The sequence below is a fragment of the Suncus etruscus genome, chromosome 5, assembly GCF_024139225.1.
Source record: "Suncus etruscus isolate mSunEtr1 chromosome 5, mSunEtr1.pri.cur, whole genome shotgun sequence".
NCBI lineage: Eukaryota > Metazoa > Chordata > Mammalia > Eulipotyphla > Soricidae > Suncus > Suncus etruscus.
Window position 1 is genome coordinate 93,978,896 of NC_064852.1, and position 8,850 is coordinate 93,987,745.

Here is an 8,850-nt window from a genome sequence, read left to right on the forward strand (position 1 = left end):
TTTTGAGAAAATTGCAGTATGTAACTAATTTCTGACTCCTTATATCTTTCCAATAAGGAAGTTTCTAAAGGATCTTTCATTTTGCTTTTGCCATGAATAGTAGGATATTCTCTTTTTAAGCTCAACTCTATTATAATAACACCCATTTTATAGAAATGTATTTTATTTTTATAGTTCTGCCTTTACTGTAATGACCTGTTTTGTACATTGCAAATTATCTAATACCTGACTCCCATCCACTAGTGGCTCCAAAAACTATGGTAATCGCCCCAATAGTGGGAAAATGGTGAAACTATCACCATCAAAAACTACCAATTTAGGTTCTACTTCCTTGATAGCAAAATAATGTTCTAGCTAAAAATTATCCTTCTATTAATGGATAATTTGATATAAGCGACATGTTCAATAACAATAATAAGTAGTTTATTAGTTATATGTCTCTGTGAACAAATTATCCTTGAAATTTAGCAACTGAAAATAAGTATTTGGAGGTTAAAGTGATAGTACAACAAGTAGGGCATTTGCCTTGCATGTGGCTGCTTCACATTTGGTCTCCAGCAACCCAAATAGTCCCCAGAGCCTTCCAGGAGTTTATACCTCAGTGCAGAACCAGGAGTAAGTCTTAAGTACCACCAGGTAAGACCCAAAAAACAAACAATACAACCTCAAACATTTAACTTCTTACAATTTCCAATATCAGGAATCTGTGAGCAATAGTGCTGGATGGTTCTGGCTCAGGGTTACTCAAAATTTACATCCAACCAGAGGCATCATCTCAGCCTGGTTTGAACTTGATGATCCACTTTGAAACTCCAGAATACCTGAAAACTGGAACACAGGCATAGTTCAGTGATTTTCAGGTCCCTGGCAAGAAGGCTTACTCTAGAATGAACAATGAACAGAGATGGGGATGGAGAGCAGAATAGGAGCCTGGATAGACTGACAAAGACAGATCAATGTTTTTTTTAACCTAGATATTTAAGAACTATTCTTCATATCTACTGTATTATTCTGACTAACCCTGGTGCCATGTGAGAGGGGATGCCATGGGTGGTAACTACCGTACTTGAAGAGAAGTCTGACCTGAAAACCATGATACTTAAAGAGAGATGAGGGAGAAGCTGATTTTTATTTATACACTGGGACTCAACCTGATTGACCACAAAAGTCAAGGCCCCAGCCTCATTGACACATATAGTTTATATATCCACATTGTGTTTCAAGGAACATGCAATAATTAATGCATTAAGTTATAGGTACATAATGCTACAGACAATTCCCCATGGTTAAGAAATACTTTTCCAAAGTTATTTTCAGACCCCCAGATCCTGCTATGGTCAGCCCTTCAGATCCTATTTTTACACAACCCTATATGACCCTTTTGGTCATTATCTAATCTCTGGTCTAAATTTACTTCTCACAGCTTTATTTAGACCCATTTTACCCTTGGGAGAAATTTATTGCCCCTTGACCTGTTCAGGTCCTAATGTGATGCATTGTCTAGAGAGTTTACTTCTAATTCCTGCTTCACTATCTAGTGGGGTCAACTGAAGGCTATCTTGAATGTAGACAACCATACATGAGGATTCCTATATATGTAAGTATAGATAAATATTCCAACTCACATTCAGGCTGTAATGTACTTAATTGTAAAATAGTATTCCATAGACTCAAAAGGAATAAAAACATGAAGTTTTATTCAAGCTGAATAGAAACGTGTTTCTTAGCAACATGGAAATACCATTTTACTAATCTGGACTCAGAATCACTATTTATCCAAGTCTATTTTTATGTCTGCTTTTGAGATTGATTCAATTGCTAAATGTGAGTAAAGGCCCATGTTACAGTATCACAGGGAAAAATAAATTGGTAAGTACAATCTTGCAACACATTAATTCTAGTGATACAAAATTTAATTTTATTTTATTGAAACTATTGTGATTTACAAAGTCCTTTTTGTTGGGCTTCAGAAATATAATAAATCAGGGCCAATTTCACCACCAGTATCCACTTCCCTCCACCAATGTACCCCAAGTGCATCCCATACCATTTCCTCTGCCCCCCAGCCTGACAGTACAAAAGGCCCATTTTAAGTTTAGATTGTTAGAGTTTGGGTCTCTTGATCCCATTGTTGTTGCCTTTGGCTTGGATATTTAGTTCTGTTCTCTTTTAACAATAACAATACACCTGAGACCACTTGGCCCCTGGTCCCCATCCTCTCATATTTGTGTTTCTCCTCTTCCACTCAATTTCTTTCCTTCTCCTCACTATACTCAGGGGCAAAGAGTGTTCAAGACAACTTCCATTTAGACCATTTTGTTTCTTCATGCAGTTATTCTAAATACCACATATAAGTTAAATCATTCTGTATTTATTCTTCTTCTTCTGGCTTATTTTATTTAACATAAAATCTTCCAGTTCTAAAATTTAATTTTTAATTAAGACATAGAGGGGGGCCCGGAGAGATAGCACAGCGGTGTTTGCCCTGCAAGCAGCCGATCCAGGACCTAAGGTGGTTGGTTCAAATCCCGGCATCCCATATAGTCCCCCGTGCTTGCCAGGAGCTATTTCTGAGCAGATAGCCAGGATTAACACCTGAGCACGGCCGGGTGTGGCCCCAAAACAAAAACAAAAACAAAAGACACAGAGGGGCCAGCGAGGTGGCACTAGAGGTAAGGTGTCTGCCTTGCAAGCGCTAACCAAAGAAGGACCGCGGTTCGATACCCCAGCATCCGATATGGTCCCCCCAAGCCAGGGGCAACTTCTGAGTGCTTAGCCAGGAGTAACCCCTGAGCATCAAATGGGTGTGGCCCAAAAAAACAAACAAAAACAAACAAACAAAAAAAGACATAGAAAAGAGTATGACAGCCTCAGCAGATACTATAATAATAATATATTTAAGCCAAGTATATATAACTGGTACAAAATGAGAAAAAATGAAGGGGAATGGGTAGGCAGGTTTACATATTGAAATATGAAAGTCCTGTGTCTAATGTAATTCCACTATATAATATGATTTAGATTCACCATCAATGAAGCCATCTTTATATATATTTTTAATAAAATCTTTATTTAAGCACCATAATTACAAGCATGATTGTAATTGGGTTTCAGTCATAAAGAGAACACCCCCCTTCACTAGTACAACCTTCCCACCAACACTGCCCCCTCCCACCTCCCCCACCCCTGCCTGTATTTGAGACAGGCATTATACTTCTCTCACTCATTAACATTGTAATGCTAGTTAGTGTAGTTATTTTCTAACAGCATTCACCACTCTTTGTGGTGAGCTTCATATTGTGAGCCAGTCCTTCCGGCATTTAAACTCTATTGTCTCTGACCTTATTGCAATAATGGCATTATTTTTTTTAAAAAACCCATAGATGAGTGAGACTATTCTGTGTCTATCTCTCTCACTCTGACTTACTTCACTAAGCATAATAGATTCCATGTACATCCATGTACAGGAAAATTTTATGACTTCATCTCTCCTGATGACTTCCTAATATTCCATTGTGTAGATGTACCAGTTTCTTTCTTTCTTTTTCTTTTTCTTTTTTTTCTTTTTTTTTTTTTTTTTTTTTTTTTTTGGTTTTTGGGCCACACCCGGCTGTGCTCAGGGGTTACTCCTGGCTGTCTGCTCAGAAATAGTTCCTGGCAGGCACGGGGGACCATATGGGACACCAGGATTCAAACCAAACACCTTTGGTCCTGGATTGGCTGCTTGCAAGGCAAACGCCACTGTGCTATCTCTCCAGGCCCCATACCACAGTTTCTTTAGCTATTCATCTGTTGAAGGGCATCTTGGTTGTTTCCAGAGTCTAGCTATTGTAAATAGCACTGCAATAAATATAGGTGTGAGGAAGGCAATTTGAATTGTATTTTTTGTGTCCCTAGTGGCATAGCTGAATCATATGGGAGAACAATGTCCAGTTTTTTGAGGAATCTGTTGGGACCTGAATTCTGAACAAGGAGGGACACCATTTTGTAAAAATCACATGGCAGGCTTCTTCTTAGGTTCTGAGCAGGGAGAAACACCATTTTGTAAGGACCACATGGTGTGAGCCACATGCTGGGACTTCAGAAACCTATTTTCATAGACCCCTGCCTCAGTCTACCTGGCCATACAGGTAGCCTATCAGGAAGGACAAGGGAGCATTGTGTGTGTACCCTTAGACAAGAGCCAATCATTGTAAGGATGATCAGAAAGCTGGAACTTCCCTATATCCCTTCTCTATATAATCTTCATCATGACCTTGGGCTGGGCTCATTTTCTTCATGGGATGGCCCCTGACTGGCCAGGCTGGGGAATCTTATTGGCAGACGGATTAAAGTGCTAAACTTTATTCCAGTTGTGTGGTTTCATCCTTCTACTCTGAAACCCTACATTATCTCCATATTGTTTTCCATAAAAGCTGGACTAGATGGCATTCCCACCAGCAGTGAATAAGAGTTCCTTTCTCTCCACATTCCCACCAGCATTGATGGTTCTTGTTCTTTGTGATGTGTGTCACTCTCTGAAGTGTGAGATGGTACCTCATTGTAGTTTTGATTGGTATCACCCTGATTAGTGACGTGCAGCATATTTTTATATGTCTTTTGGACATTTGTATTTCTTCTTTAAAGAAGTGTCTGTTCATTTCTTCTCCCCATTTTTTGATGGGATTAGATGTTTTATTCCTGTAAAGTTCTGCCAGTGCCTTGTATATTTTGAATATTAGCCCTTTATCTGATGGGTATTGGGTGAATAGTTTCTCCCATTCAGTGGGTGGCTCTTGTATCCTAGGCACTATTTCCTTTGAAGTGCAGAAGCTTCTCAACTTAATATAGTCCTATCTGTTTAACTCTGCTTCCACTTGTTTGGAGAGTGATGTTTCCTCCTTGAAGATGCCTTTAGTCTCTATTTCATGGAGTGTTTTACCTAACTGTTGTTCTATATACCTTATGGTTTTAGGCTTGATATCAAGATCTTTAATCCATTTGGATTTTACCTTTGTGCATGGTATTAGCTGGATCTTTTATTTTTTTTTTTATATGGAACGTTTCACGAATTTGCATGTCATCCTTGTGCAGGGGCCATGCTAATCTTCTCTGTATCGTTTCAATTTTAGTATATGTGCTGCTAAAGAGAGCACAGCTGGATTTTTTTTTTATATTTCATAAATCTCCAGGTGCCAAATGTCTTTCACTCATTTTGTTGCTGAGCCAATTTGGGGGGAAAACATTTTTGATGCTCTATATATTTGTAGTAACCCCCAAATAGAGGCTATTGGACTCAAGGATTTGGCCTCAGAATCCACACATTCACTTCCTGGCACTGCCCCCACATCACCACTGCACTACCTTTTTGATAACCAGTGTCAGAATATGTGTGAAAACTCTCCATACACAACACCTCAAGGTGTAGGCCCTGCCACCAAGTGTGCCTCCCTCAGTACTGCAGCTCAGTGAAATTCCTGATATCAAAACAACCAAGAGAAGGAAAGGGAAGAGAGAAAAACATGTAATAAAATAGAGGCTAAAATTCATCATACATAATAAAATATTCTCATGTCTTAGAAGTCATTAATCAAAACTCATGTGCTTTATTTCATCTCTAGATGGCTAAGAAGGATGCTCATTTAACAACTGAAGTCCAATGCTTCCACGAATCTTAATTTTATATATATTCTCTGACTAGCTCTTGGGGTCCAGTTGAATTAGAAAACTTCTTTGAGTCCTCTTGAGGAGAGTAGACATATTGGAAGAAAAATATGAAGAAATTGAGACCACACAATGTATGTATGGGAGAACAGGCATGTTCTCAATTTAATCTCCAAGCTAGGAGGTTTTGTTAGGGGTAATTGTCAGTCAAGAAGAATGTTCAGATTGACAAAGAACAGATACTTCTGGTACACAGAAATATAGGGAGCTTCTTAGAACAGGCAGAATATTTAGTTAAAATGAAGGACCTTGTGACTTTGCTCAAAGCAGGTAACCTCAGGAATTAAATGTAAAACATTTAAGGTCATCTTATTTGTATATCCCAACTGCAGACAGCCTTAAGAAATTGAATGTTACTTAACGGCACCAAACAGAGAGCCATAAGCAAAACAGGTAGCCTCAAGGATTAAACATTTGTCACCTTACTTGTATACCCCACCTGCTGGAGATAGGTTCCATTATCAGTTTATCCGACCTAGTAGAGACAGATCTCATTTTCTGCATATTATCTCATTTGCTAATGGAGCTTGTTATGCCTGTTCTATAGGTACAAGCAGAACTATGCCCACAAAAAATATATAAGTAGGGCCGTGAGTTTCAATAAATTGGAATTGGGTTCAGTCTTGGCTGAAATCCTTTTCCCACTTTTGTCTGTCTCTGTGTCTGTCTTTGTCTGTCTGTCATGTCTGTCTTTGTGTCTTTGTGTTTGTGTCTCCCGCCAAGAAAGAATAACCACATCTTACTGGGTGTCTCTGCAGAAAGGGCACCCACTTAGAAACATATACAGTAGCCCTGTTTGATATACATAACAATTCACCTGGCTAAGGGGATACGGAGCTCTGGTAGAAAGGACTATCTTGAGTAAAAGTCCTGAAGACTCCTGAAGACAGAACTTTACAAGAAAAAAACATCTAACCCCATCAAAAAATGGGGAAAAGAAATGAGCAGACATTTTGACAAAAAAGAAATACACATGGCTAAAAGGCACATGAAAAAATGCTCCACATCACTACTCATCAGGGAGATGCAAATCAAAACAACTATGAGGTAACATCTCATGCCACAGAGATTGGCACACATCAGAAAGAATGAGAACAAGCAGTGCTGGCGGGGATGTGGAGAGAAAGGAACTCTTGTTCACTGCTGGTGGGAATGCCATCTGGTCCAATCTTTGTGGAGAGCGATATGCAGATTTTTCCAAAAGCTGGAAGTTGAGCTCCCATATGATCTAGCCATACCACTCCTAGAGATATATTCTAGGAACACAAAAATACAATACAAAAATCCCTTTCTCACATCTATATTCATTGCAGCATTGTTTACAATAGCCAGACTCTAGAAACAGCCTAGATGCCCCTCAAAAGATGAATGGTTAAAGAAACTATGGTACATATACACAATGGAATATTATGCAGCCATCAGAAGAGATGAAGTCATGAAATTTTCCTATACATGGATGTATATAAATCTATTTTGCTGAGTGAAAAAAGTCAGAGGGAGAGAGATAAACACAGAATGGTCTCACTCATCTATGGGTTTTGAGAAAAATGAAAAACATTTGTATAATGATTCTCAGAGACAAAATAGAGGAGGACAGGAGGGTGCAGCTCCTGACATGAATCTCACCACAGAGATCATTTAGTGCAGTCACAGAAATAATTACACTGAGAACTATCATAACAAAATGTGACTGAATGAGGGAAGTAGAAAGCCTGTCTAGAGTACAGGCCGGTGTGGGGTGGGTAGGAAGGACACTTGGGATATTGATCATGGGAATGTTGCACTGGTGAAGGATTATATATATATATGTGTGTGTGTGTGTGTGTGTGTGTGTGTGTGTGTGTGTGTGTGTGTGTGTGTGTGTGTGCATATATATAATTAAAAAAAGAAAAAAGAGTCCTGAATAAAAAGGGAGGATGTTAGTTTTAACATCTCAAAAGCAGATCCTGCCCAACTAGTTTCAAAAGTAAAGTTTTTTGGGGGGGTAGCAAGGAGCTAAACTTGCCTGACATGTTTTCCAATTTCCGCAAGGAGACTGGTTTTGTGTAATAGAAGTAGGTGAAAGAGCCAGGATAAAGAAATGCAAATTTTTATATCTAGTAGAGAGTATCAACAGCTCAGAGATACAAGCTAGCCAAGCCTTTTAGTGTAAATTCAGAGCTGACAGAGAATAAAATTGTCTCTATATGTCTCTATCTAGTGCTGACATTTTTCAGGCAAAGAGAATTTAATTGAGGGTATATTTTGGCCTATAAATACGCACAGCAGAATGGAGAATTAATTTTAGACCAAATAAATTTGAAGAAAATATAATGTCAGTACCATAACATGAATCTCAAAATAGCTCTACGAAATTTCACCAACTTTCCTCGCAGGGGTGAGGCTTCCCCATAGGCTTCCTATGGTGAAAATCTCTTGGGGGTATTTGAATAGCCATTCATGCTAAGAATATGATGTCTTAGCAGACCTTCTGTCCACCCCAAATATATAAATTTCTATAAATGGTGCAACATGTATATCTATATCTATATCTATATCTATATATCTGTGTGTGTGTGTGTGTGTGTGTGTGTGTGTGTGTGTGTGTGTGTGTGTGTGTGTGTGTCACACCCGGCAGTACTCAGGGGTCACTCCTGGCAGGCTCTGGGGACTATATGGGTTGCCAGGATTCGAACCAGGGTTCATCCTGTGCTGGCTGCATGCCAACACCTTACCACTGTGCTATTGCTGCAGCCCCTCTTAATTATATTTTTAAGACAGTAATGACCTTGTTTGATTTCTCCCATTCCTTCTAGTTGTTATTATTCTAGTGTTTGTTTAGCCAATTTGTCAATAAATAGCTTTCTCTATTTATTTTCTTTATGAGAACTATTTTGCTCAGAAATAGGGAAAGTATTGATACACTGAATAGTTTTGTACCATGTTTTACTAGCCTGGGTCCTTCTTCACTGGCCCAGAGCACAGAGTGAAATGCTGCATCCCAAATGAAAGGCAGGGGCCACATAGTGAGTCCTGTCATGTGTATGTTCTCACAGAGCAGCAGCCTGAAACAAGTCTTCCACAGACACTGTGATCTGGGGCTTTCTGAAAGATTTAAACTTCAAACTCAGTGCACTTCAGTTATACTATTGGATCTGTTTAGGACTT

At 39.0% G+C, this 8,850-nt stretch overlaps 1 non-coding gene across 1 annotated transcript; it reads right to left on the reverse strand.

Annotated features, from left to right (window-relative positions):
* Window positions 1-5,028: 5,028 nt before the first annotated feature.
* On the reverse strand, window positions 5,029-5,135 carry LOC126010531 (U6 spliceosomal RNA). The gene has a single exon (XR_007496556.1). It is a non-coding gene; the product is annotated as a U6 spliceosomal RNA (small nuclear RNA).
* Between the last annotated feature and the right edge of the window lie 3,715 nt (window positions 5,136-8,850).